This window comes from Pinus tabuliformis, chromosome 9 (genome assembly GCF_031772625.1).
Source record: "Pinus tabuliformis cultivar Carrire ecotype Pingquan chromosome 9, CPIR1, whole genome shotgun sequence".
NCBI lineage: Eukaryota > Viridiplantae > Streptophyta > Pinopsida > Pinales > Pinaceae > Pinus > Pinus tabuliformis.
Window position 1 is genome coordinate 874674016 of NC_142307.1, and position 9306 is coordinate 874683321.

The window sequence follows — 9306 nt, forward strand, 5'->3', positions numbered from 1 at the left end:
ATCAAGAATCCATCTCCATATAAGTATAAGCCATGCTCAGGTCCATGAAGTAGTCCTCATCTCATCTGCAACATGCTGTCCATGATGTCTGGTACTAATGTGCTGCATGAAACTAGCCACATCTACCCCAACATCATCATCCATCTATAAAACATTGATCTCCTCAAAGTGAAGAGATCATCTCATCAAACTCCGACTCTTGATGTGCCACATCCAAGTCCATGAAGCAACCTCCATCATATCTGCAATGTGCCATCCCTCAAGTCTGCCATAGAAACAAGTATACACCTGTCTCATCTAGCCATGTGTTGCCCATGATCATAGATCAATCAGCTCTCATGTATCAAAAGTGGTTAAGTCTCGGCTCAACCCATGCCCAAGTGTTTCCACCAAGGCATCATTATCGTCGTAACTCCATCACTCCAAAGTGTCTCATATCGATCCTCCACATCAAGTCACTCTTCCAAGCCACACCCATACATGTACTTGAAAGTATGCACCCCATTCTGCATCAATTTTCTGACGTCAGCTCCTCAATACATCAGATCCTCCAGGTCCACCATATATGAAGTCCCTAAAAGTCACAACCTCATGTCATCATGAGCTCCATGAGTCGTCTCGAACCAACACTCTGCAAGCATGCAAGTCTCGACCCAAAGGTCTCTACAAGATGCCTCAGCTCTCCATGTAGTAGGAATGCTCCATAGACTGCTCACAAATCCATCCAAGTCCATGGCCTTGTTGTACAAGAGTGCACAAACTCTCCATAGGCTTATACATAAAACATCTCCATGTCACATCAGCAATCCCCCTGCAAAACGTCCCTGCCTTGCCACTCCCCATTGGATTCTCATATGACACCTCTACAAGGGCTCCTACATAATGTCCCTGCATAGACTACCATGCTCCATGTCTCCAACCTGATGTCCATGACTATGTTGCCCATGTAGTCCAACCAAGTAGACCCATCACAACAATCGGTCATCCCCATCCAAGCCTGCATTCTTCGGTCTAGTGAACTCGGTCACCCAACTATATCATCATCATCACAAGCCCCTTTCATCATAGCTCCCCCAGTAAAGGTTCCACCAAGACTTTCTCTTGGTCTTGACCATGAGAAGTCCACCCAAGTATCAGCATATCCAAGTGTGTGCCCTCCTTAATCTGTCCATGAGTCATGCTGGGCACTTGGCCAATTCTTGATGTGGCTAAAGCATGACCCAATCCCTCGCAGTGATCATCATGTTCCTCCCTTGTCACGGGTCTTTGCGCCTTCTAACATAAGGTCACAAACAACCCCAACAAGTGCTGCAACGATCAACAATCCTTGCTTCTCCATACAAGGTCTCATCATAGACATCCATGGTAAGATCCTTCCTAGCATCAGCAAACTGGCGTTGCTCTTCCTTGTATATGGTCCATCTACCAAATGTTCAAATGAAACACAAGTATCATTACTTACTTCATCATCATGAGGTTCCTTCATGTGAGTATCCTCATCCACCCATGTCTGCAAACTGCGCGATTCTAGTCCAACTTGATCAACCTCAAGTTCATCCTCCATTGTTGTCACATCTGCAACATCCTAAATCATCACGACTTCCTCTTCCTAGTTAGAAAAATCTGCGACTTCATCCTGCTCCATTGTCCAACCAAGTTGAAGAAGTTCGTCTTCAACATTCTTTTCCAAGACTTCAAGTTTCTCTTGAATCTAGCGGTTCTCTTCTTTCATCTGCTTCAACCTGTATAAGGTAAGCAAGAGCTTCCCTTCGCATTCTTCCAAACCTGCCATATCTTGTCATTCAGCTTGGCCTAAGCACTAAGCTTCACCTCTGCTAAACCTGTTTCACCATTCACCTGAATCACCCTGATATTCCACTTGTCACCTGCAAAACTTGAACTTCCTTCCAAGTCTTCGATCTTCGTAGAATCAGCTCCTTGATTCAGTTCACCAAGTTTCCTGCAAAACATGGACCAACTCTAATACCACCTTCACTTCAATGGAGGTGTGTAGTAGCTTCAACCCTCAATGCCTGAATCAGCTACTCTGATACTGCCTGTCACGCCACTACACCTGTGGTAGTCTTCCAACCGCTTATAGCGAGGTGCGGAACTACCAATCGTTTTCTTTTCACCGATACTTACGATTGTAGACTATGCCTAACATTCCATACTTAGTTGTATCTTTGTTACCAAGTATTATTATGTATTTCTTTATACAAGTGAAAGCCCTAACATTCACATGAACATCATTATACAAGAGAAATGCACAACAATATAAAGGGAGGGGCAACTCCCTGCAATATGAGTCTGCCTGAGTCAATATATTATACAATCTTCACTTTTACAAAGTACAAGTTAAATCTTGGGAAACCCAAAATTTACACTTAGCCAATTTTAAATTTCGGCAAACTCATTTGCCCAGCTCGTCGGCACCTCCGCACGGTCACCACATGACTCACCAACCCTTCGTTCACATCATCGCATGATCATGTTGTTTGCCCAACTTGGGCGCGCTTCATCATAACCAAGTCGCCACACACAGGTGCCTCCGCATGAGTCATGCCTCCATTCACAATCTCAACACTTCACCAAAAGTCACACCGTGCACACTTGCACGATGGGCGGGTGCTCACCCGAGTCACCCAAGTACCCGTGCCAAGTCGTTGGACAAACCGGGCGCCCACGCCTTTGTTTCACCATCAGAGGCTCCTTCTGACAACCTGGGCGCCACACCCATGCACACCCTTCGCCAACCGGCGGGCGACCTCTACCCGTGCCCTCACCCAAAACCAAGATACGCGCTATCTCCGTGCGGCCTCACCCAAGAACGGGTGCATCACCCAAGTTCTGCGCCTTCCTACTTGCTGCGTCCACACACTAGATCTGCACCTTCTTCATGAGCGAGTTCGATGCTTTAGTGATGGTGGAAATGACCTCCACGCATCACCAATATATATGAGTGGTAGGGCGAGGTCGTGGTTGCCCAACCGACCTGCCCACACACTCAATGCCATGGTAAATACACTTAAACATCTCATCGGCCTTCTTGCAAATGCCCTCAACCATCGGTCGGCCTGCTACATTTGTTGGTTGGCCCGTGGGTGCTCCTCCACCCTCCCACACATATATATAACCTTCGCTCTCCCTTCCTACGCATTGCATTATAGCATATCACCTCTGCATTGATGGTCCGTGCTCGCACTTTGTCCATTTGTGATCGCACTTCATGCCAGAGCGTGCGCAAGGACTGCAGGTCCTTACCGTTTTAGTCTCAAGGTAATGGAGGTTGAGCCTCGGGATGAAGTTGTTGTTTTTTTTGTTGTTGTTGTTGTTATTATTATTATTATTATTATTGGCTTTCTCAATAGTAATAATTTAATTTAATTTTAAAATTACAATAAGTCAAAATATTAATAACCATAATTTTTTAAATATTTATTTGTAATATTTGTTGGTTGAATTGTAATAATTATTATTTATAATCAAAATAAAGTTTATATAGAGTATATCGCTAGTATATATCTAGATTTTCTCAACAACACAAAAGAAGCAAAAAGCCTTGTTGGAAAATGTTATTCCTACTTGTCTGAGTTGTGACTTTCTATGTAAAGGAGTCTGTTACTATTCTATAGGAGTGGATTTATTTGTGTCCAAGATAGTTTCTCTATCTTGAGACACCACTTCTTGTATATATGTAATATCATAATTGATTGATAGACATAGTTTGCATTATCAAATTTTATTTTGGTATTAGAGCCCATAACGGCCTTGGGCCTTGGCCCTTCCTTGGCCGATGGAAATAAAAAGTTTGATGAGTGTTTTTGTTTGTTATTCCCTTGCTTGTTTGCCCAACCTTTTGTTGTTGCTATGTAGATGGAGCTAGAAAGAGTGTGGTATATCTGTAGGATAGAGTCGTTAGGCGTCGAGAGCAATGAAGAGCCGCGATGTGACTTTGAATTGTAGATCTTTTTTTCTGTCTAAGGGTGAGCTAATTTCCATCACATCTACAATCAAGCGCGCAAAGACCCACAATAGAAATGGTACAATATACCATACTTGGTTACAGATCACAACATATAGGAGGTGATCAAGCATTGGCCAACAGTGTGGTGCGGCTTGGCCTAGATGTGTGTTCAAAAAACTCTGATTTCATTGGATATCATTTAGTAGTTCTATCGTTGGTAATCGATGAGCGTGAATGCAAATCCGAAGTGTGGTTGCTGACGAGGGCTCGTTGATCTGCGTAGGCAGTCCTCTGTGGGTGTTGCTGCATATGAGTGTGTGTGTATCTACAAAGACAGTGAACACTGGTGTGTGTGATTTTTTGTGGTTGCCAATGCTTTTGGTATGAAGTTGTAGATGAAGTTCATTTCTTGGTCTCCTTGCGAAGAATGAGTTGCGTTGGATATTCGAGTGTAGTTTTGTGGAAGAGATCAGTCGAGACATGGTGAGGACATTGGACATTCCACCGTTGGGTATTTTGGAAATGTTAGAGGAGGTGCGAAAGCACGCGGAGCTGCTGGGAGGCTTCTAGTCTTTGGTATTGGCCTAGTGGAAGGTTGATTGGCTTGGGTTGGACTGATGAAGAAACTTTGGTTTGTATCATGTAAGACGATACTATGTATCAGTCAAATGGATCAATTTTGTCTGAACTTCAATAAGATCTAGCGTTTAACATCATCGCTCAGTGCCAAGAGGCATGCTAGTATCGGGATTGGGACTAGGACTAGGAGTGGGGTTAGCATTCACAGTATCTCCCCCAAGTTTGGTCGAGTCTATGCTACCAAGATAAAATTTGATATTAGCACCTGACGCCCATTCCATCATTGACCATCGATACATTGGCACCCAGACTAAAAAGAAAACATGTGCCTGTGTGAATGCGCAGACCCCCATCAAGTCCTCTTCATCTTCTAAAAAATATGTTTTCCCTTCATGCGCTCGAGGCTAGGGTAAGACTAGATCTCGAGACATATGGTCCTCCTACATCTCCGACTTCAGTTTTGGAGACTTAGCCAAACTTAGGGAAGATACTGCGAATGCTAGCCCCATTCCTAGTCCGAGTCCCAGTCCCGATACTAGCATAACTCTTTCCACTAAAGCGATGATGTTAAACACATGATATTAGTGAAGCTATCATGCAATTGAGCCATCTAACCGATACACAGTGTCATCTTGAACAACGCAAACCAAAGTTTCTTCATCAGTCCAACCCAAACCACATGCATTCCAGTGGATTGTTGATCCTTTATATGGACATCGACATATTGTTTTTTTATGTTTGACGACAACTAGACTTTTCATATTGAGATTGCGACAAGTAGTCATTAAGGGGGAGTGTTGGAAGAAGTAATTCCTACTTGTCTCAGTTGTGATTTTCTATGTAAAGGAGTCTGTTCCTATTCTATAGGAGTGGTTATATCTATATGTTCCTAGTTTGGTGTGTGGTTGAGATATTCTCTCAAACAACTGATTGTGTGTCCAAGATAATTTCCTTATCTTGAAACACCACTTCTTGTATATATGTAATATCATAATTGATCAATTGACGTAATTTGAATTATCAAATTTTGTTTAGCCTACCACCTATAATGCTCATCATTGCTATATATCTAGATTCTCTCAACAACACAAAAGAAGCAAAAAACCATGACCACCTATAATGTTCATGATTGCAATATATTCCAAAACTATAGAGCCTACGGTGATTATATACATGACAAATTCAACATAAATACATAAGATAGTTGTAGGATAACTACTATGATGATTGTATACATGACAACTTCAACATAAATACATACGATAGTTGTAGGATAACTATGACCAAAAAGGAGAAAAACCGATCTTTATAATGAAAGTAAAGGAGAACCAACCATAGACTGATATGACACACACTCCAGGCCTTGCACCAATCATTCATAACAACTAATTTAGAAGAACCTATGTGAAACCGTGTCTCCATATGGCTACCAATATGTATACATAAGATGCCTAGGATCATAAAGGGCCAGAGGTGTAATAACCAAATGAAGCAATAATTGGCAAAAATTTCAAACATTGAAACAATGTGAAATACCTCCAGCATGACAAAAGTGCAAACATTGATACATTGTGCAATGCATCCAACACCAAAACACTGACAACATTCCTTGTGACCAATACACATTTCACGAGCTAGAGGAAATCCAATCCATAATTCATAGCACAACAAAGCAAAGATGAACTATTTTTCAAAGAGCGCATGAGACAATCACAACCCATAAAAGAACCATATGCATCAAAAACATAGAGTTTTCCACAAAAATAGGGACAACAATAACAGTCGAGAGAGAAGCATTGATACAATATCACCAATACACCAATGAGAGACATAACCATTCAACTTCGAACTAGAAAAAAATTTCCCATACCAAAAGTCAACACCAATGTCACCAGTGAAATACCTACAAGAAGTGTACTGAGGGACTGAAGGATGCGCAAAACATTAGGAAACCAACGACCATTAATATTGATCATAAGAATTTATGGTAGGAGCCTACTGACTATCAACACGAGGATATGTGAGGTCTCCAAAGGTAGAATCACTCACCACAAATTCTTCCACATTAACCAAGCGAGAGTCCAAATTATCAAAATAGAATATCTGATTTCACATCATACACTTGATATCCTCCAATGAGGACTACACTTGATATATTGTAGTGCTCCACTTTTTTGTCCTCATAAATAAGGTGTAGTAGGGTAGTCACTTATTAATGTAAGACGAGTGAATTCATAAAATGAGGTCTTCTATTCCTAAATTTGAGAGGGTCTAAAACCCATTTCATATCTTCCCCCACTAACTCAAAATCTAAGTGACGAGGTCAGTTCCTTGTCTCCTTGCTTTCCGACAACAAAATTTCCTTCCTAACTTACAGAGAAATAACATCAAAGAAGGTAGTGATGGAGTCATAGGAAAGACAAAAACTCTTTTTATTTGCTACATTGCCTCTACCACCCCTCCTACTACACATTCTCTATTTAGGAGGCATGAACGAAGTAACCAATGAACACTGAGAAAAATGAGAACAAGAAGTGAAAGAACCTCTGCCTATAAATCCAGAAAAAAGGACAAGATACAACACCATGAACACCTGACCTAAGAACTACTAAATCATCACCAAAATTCCACACCATAAGAGTGAATTCGAGAAAATTACCAATCATCGCATAACTCAAAAACATGACACAACCAAACCACAAACAACAAAATTTCTTAATCCATATAATTGTAAGGACCTCAGAAAATATCCATAACCCTTAATTTTTCTAACTCATACCAAACTATGAGAATTTGACCAAATTAGAATGGAAGAGGTAAACTAGATCCCATAAAACTAAAACCAAACACTAAACCCTTTTCAAATAGATCACAAAGAATAAAAATCAAAATAACCTAAATAACTAAAGACTCTCTAAGTGATTGGGACCTAAACAAATAGAGTAATAGAGAATCTACCCTCAATAACCCAAGCAAGTAAAACGATAGAACATACTTGAAAAAACCAAAACACCAAACCAAAAAATGTGAAGCAAAGTCCTTGATAAATTTTGGCAAACTTACCGGAACAATGTGGCATAACTAGTCACTCACCAATAAGTAGAACAACTTATTGTGCCACTCCAGAATGTAGAAACTGGAGCAAAATATTATCAGCTAAAAAAAATTAAAGGAGGAAAAGGAATTTTCCTCACGTCCTTGCATAAATACCTCATACCATAGCCGTATGAGCATCATAACTGCCACTTTAAATTGACAAACCCACCTGGGTGAAAATGTGAAGTTGGGTTACACTTTTGTTGGAATTTCTTGTGAAAAAATAAAAATTGTACATTTTCAGCTGAATTATTTAAAATTTTTCATTTGAAATTCCTTTTTTGGTTGAATAGTTAAATTTAACTTTTGGCTGTAAAATTGGCCATTTAAATTAATGACAACTATTCAACGTATTTTTTACTAGTTGGGGAAAAATATGAGGACTATATTTCTCAACCGAACAATTTTTTTCGGCAGAAAATAGTTTTAGCCTTACATGCACTAAAGATGTGGTGTCATTATTTGTTGGGAAAGAAATTTACTCTTGTTGTTGATCATATTAGTTTCAAGCATTTTGTCATCCAACAAATTTGAATGTCAGACAGGAAAGATGGATGGCCTTTTTGAGCCAATTTGAGTTTGATAGAAAACACATCAATGTGAAAGAGAATAAAGTGGCAAATGAATTGAGTAGAAATGCACATCAGCTTACTAAAATTTCAGTAAACAGTGAAAAATAGATTTTATGGAAAAAAATCCAATCAATGGCCTTGAAGGATGAAGTTTATGGGAAAATACAATAGAAACTAAAAATGCACAATAGTCTGAATATGAAGAAAATAAGAATGAGTTTCTAATATACAATCATAGAATATATATTCCTAGTGTACCTAACCAATGTTGATTTTAGATTAGCATCACAGTAAAGTATTTTTAGCTCATCTAGGGTACCTGAAGATCATTACAACATTTATAAAAGTGTTTTTTTGTCTTGTACTGAATGAGGAAGTAGTTAAATACTTGGAAATATTTTAGAGTGCCATCAATTCAAAGTAGAATACCGAGACCTCGCTAGGTTGTTAAACCCTTTTCCCATTCCAGAAGGGAAATGGGAAATTATTTCTTTGGACTTCATAACGGACTACCTATAACTAGGAAGTAGCATCATACAATTATGGTGGTGGTGGTCATGTTCATCAATTCAACTCACTTTATACAAGTCCACTCCACATACATAGTAGTGCATATAGAATATTTTTCTATGAACACAATCTTTTGGTTGCATGGAGTACCAGAAACAATTATATTAGATTGAGATGTAAAGTTTACTTCTAATTTCTAGAAAACATTATTTGCATGGATGGGTACGCAGCTAAATTTCATCACAACCTACCATCCTCAAATATATGGGAAGATAGAAATAACAAATATAATATTGCAGTATATGTTGTGTATGCATGTGATCGATCATCCCACGAAGTGGGAATACTACTTGTACTTGGTAGAATTTTTCCATAAAAATAACAACTAGGCATCCATTAAGATGAATCCATTCGAATTTATGTATGGACGTGAGTGTGACACTCCCTTAAGATAGGGTCAACCAGAAGATATGATGGTTTTAGGATAGATCTTCTGAAAGAGATGGGACAACTTGTTAAGAAAATAAGATAGAACTTGAACTATCCCAAGACATGTATAAAAGTAATGAAGACAAAAAAAAA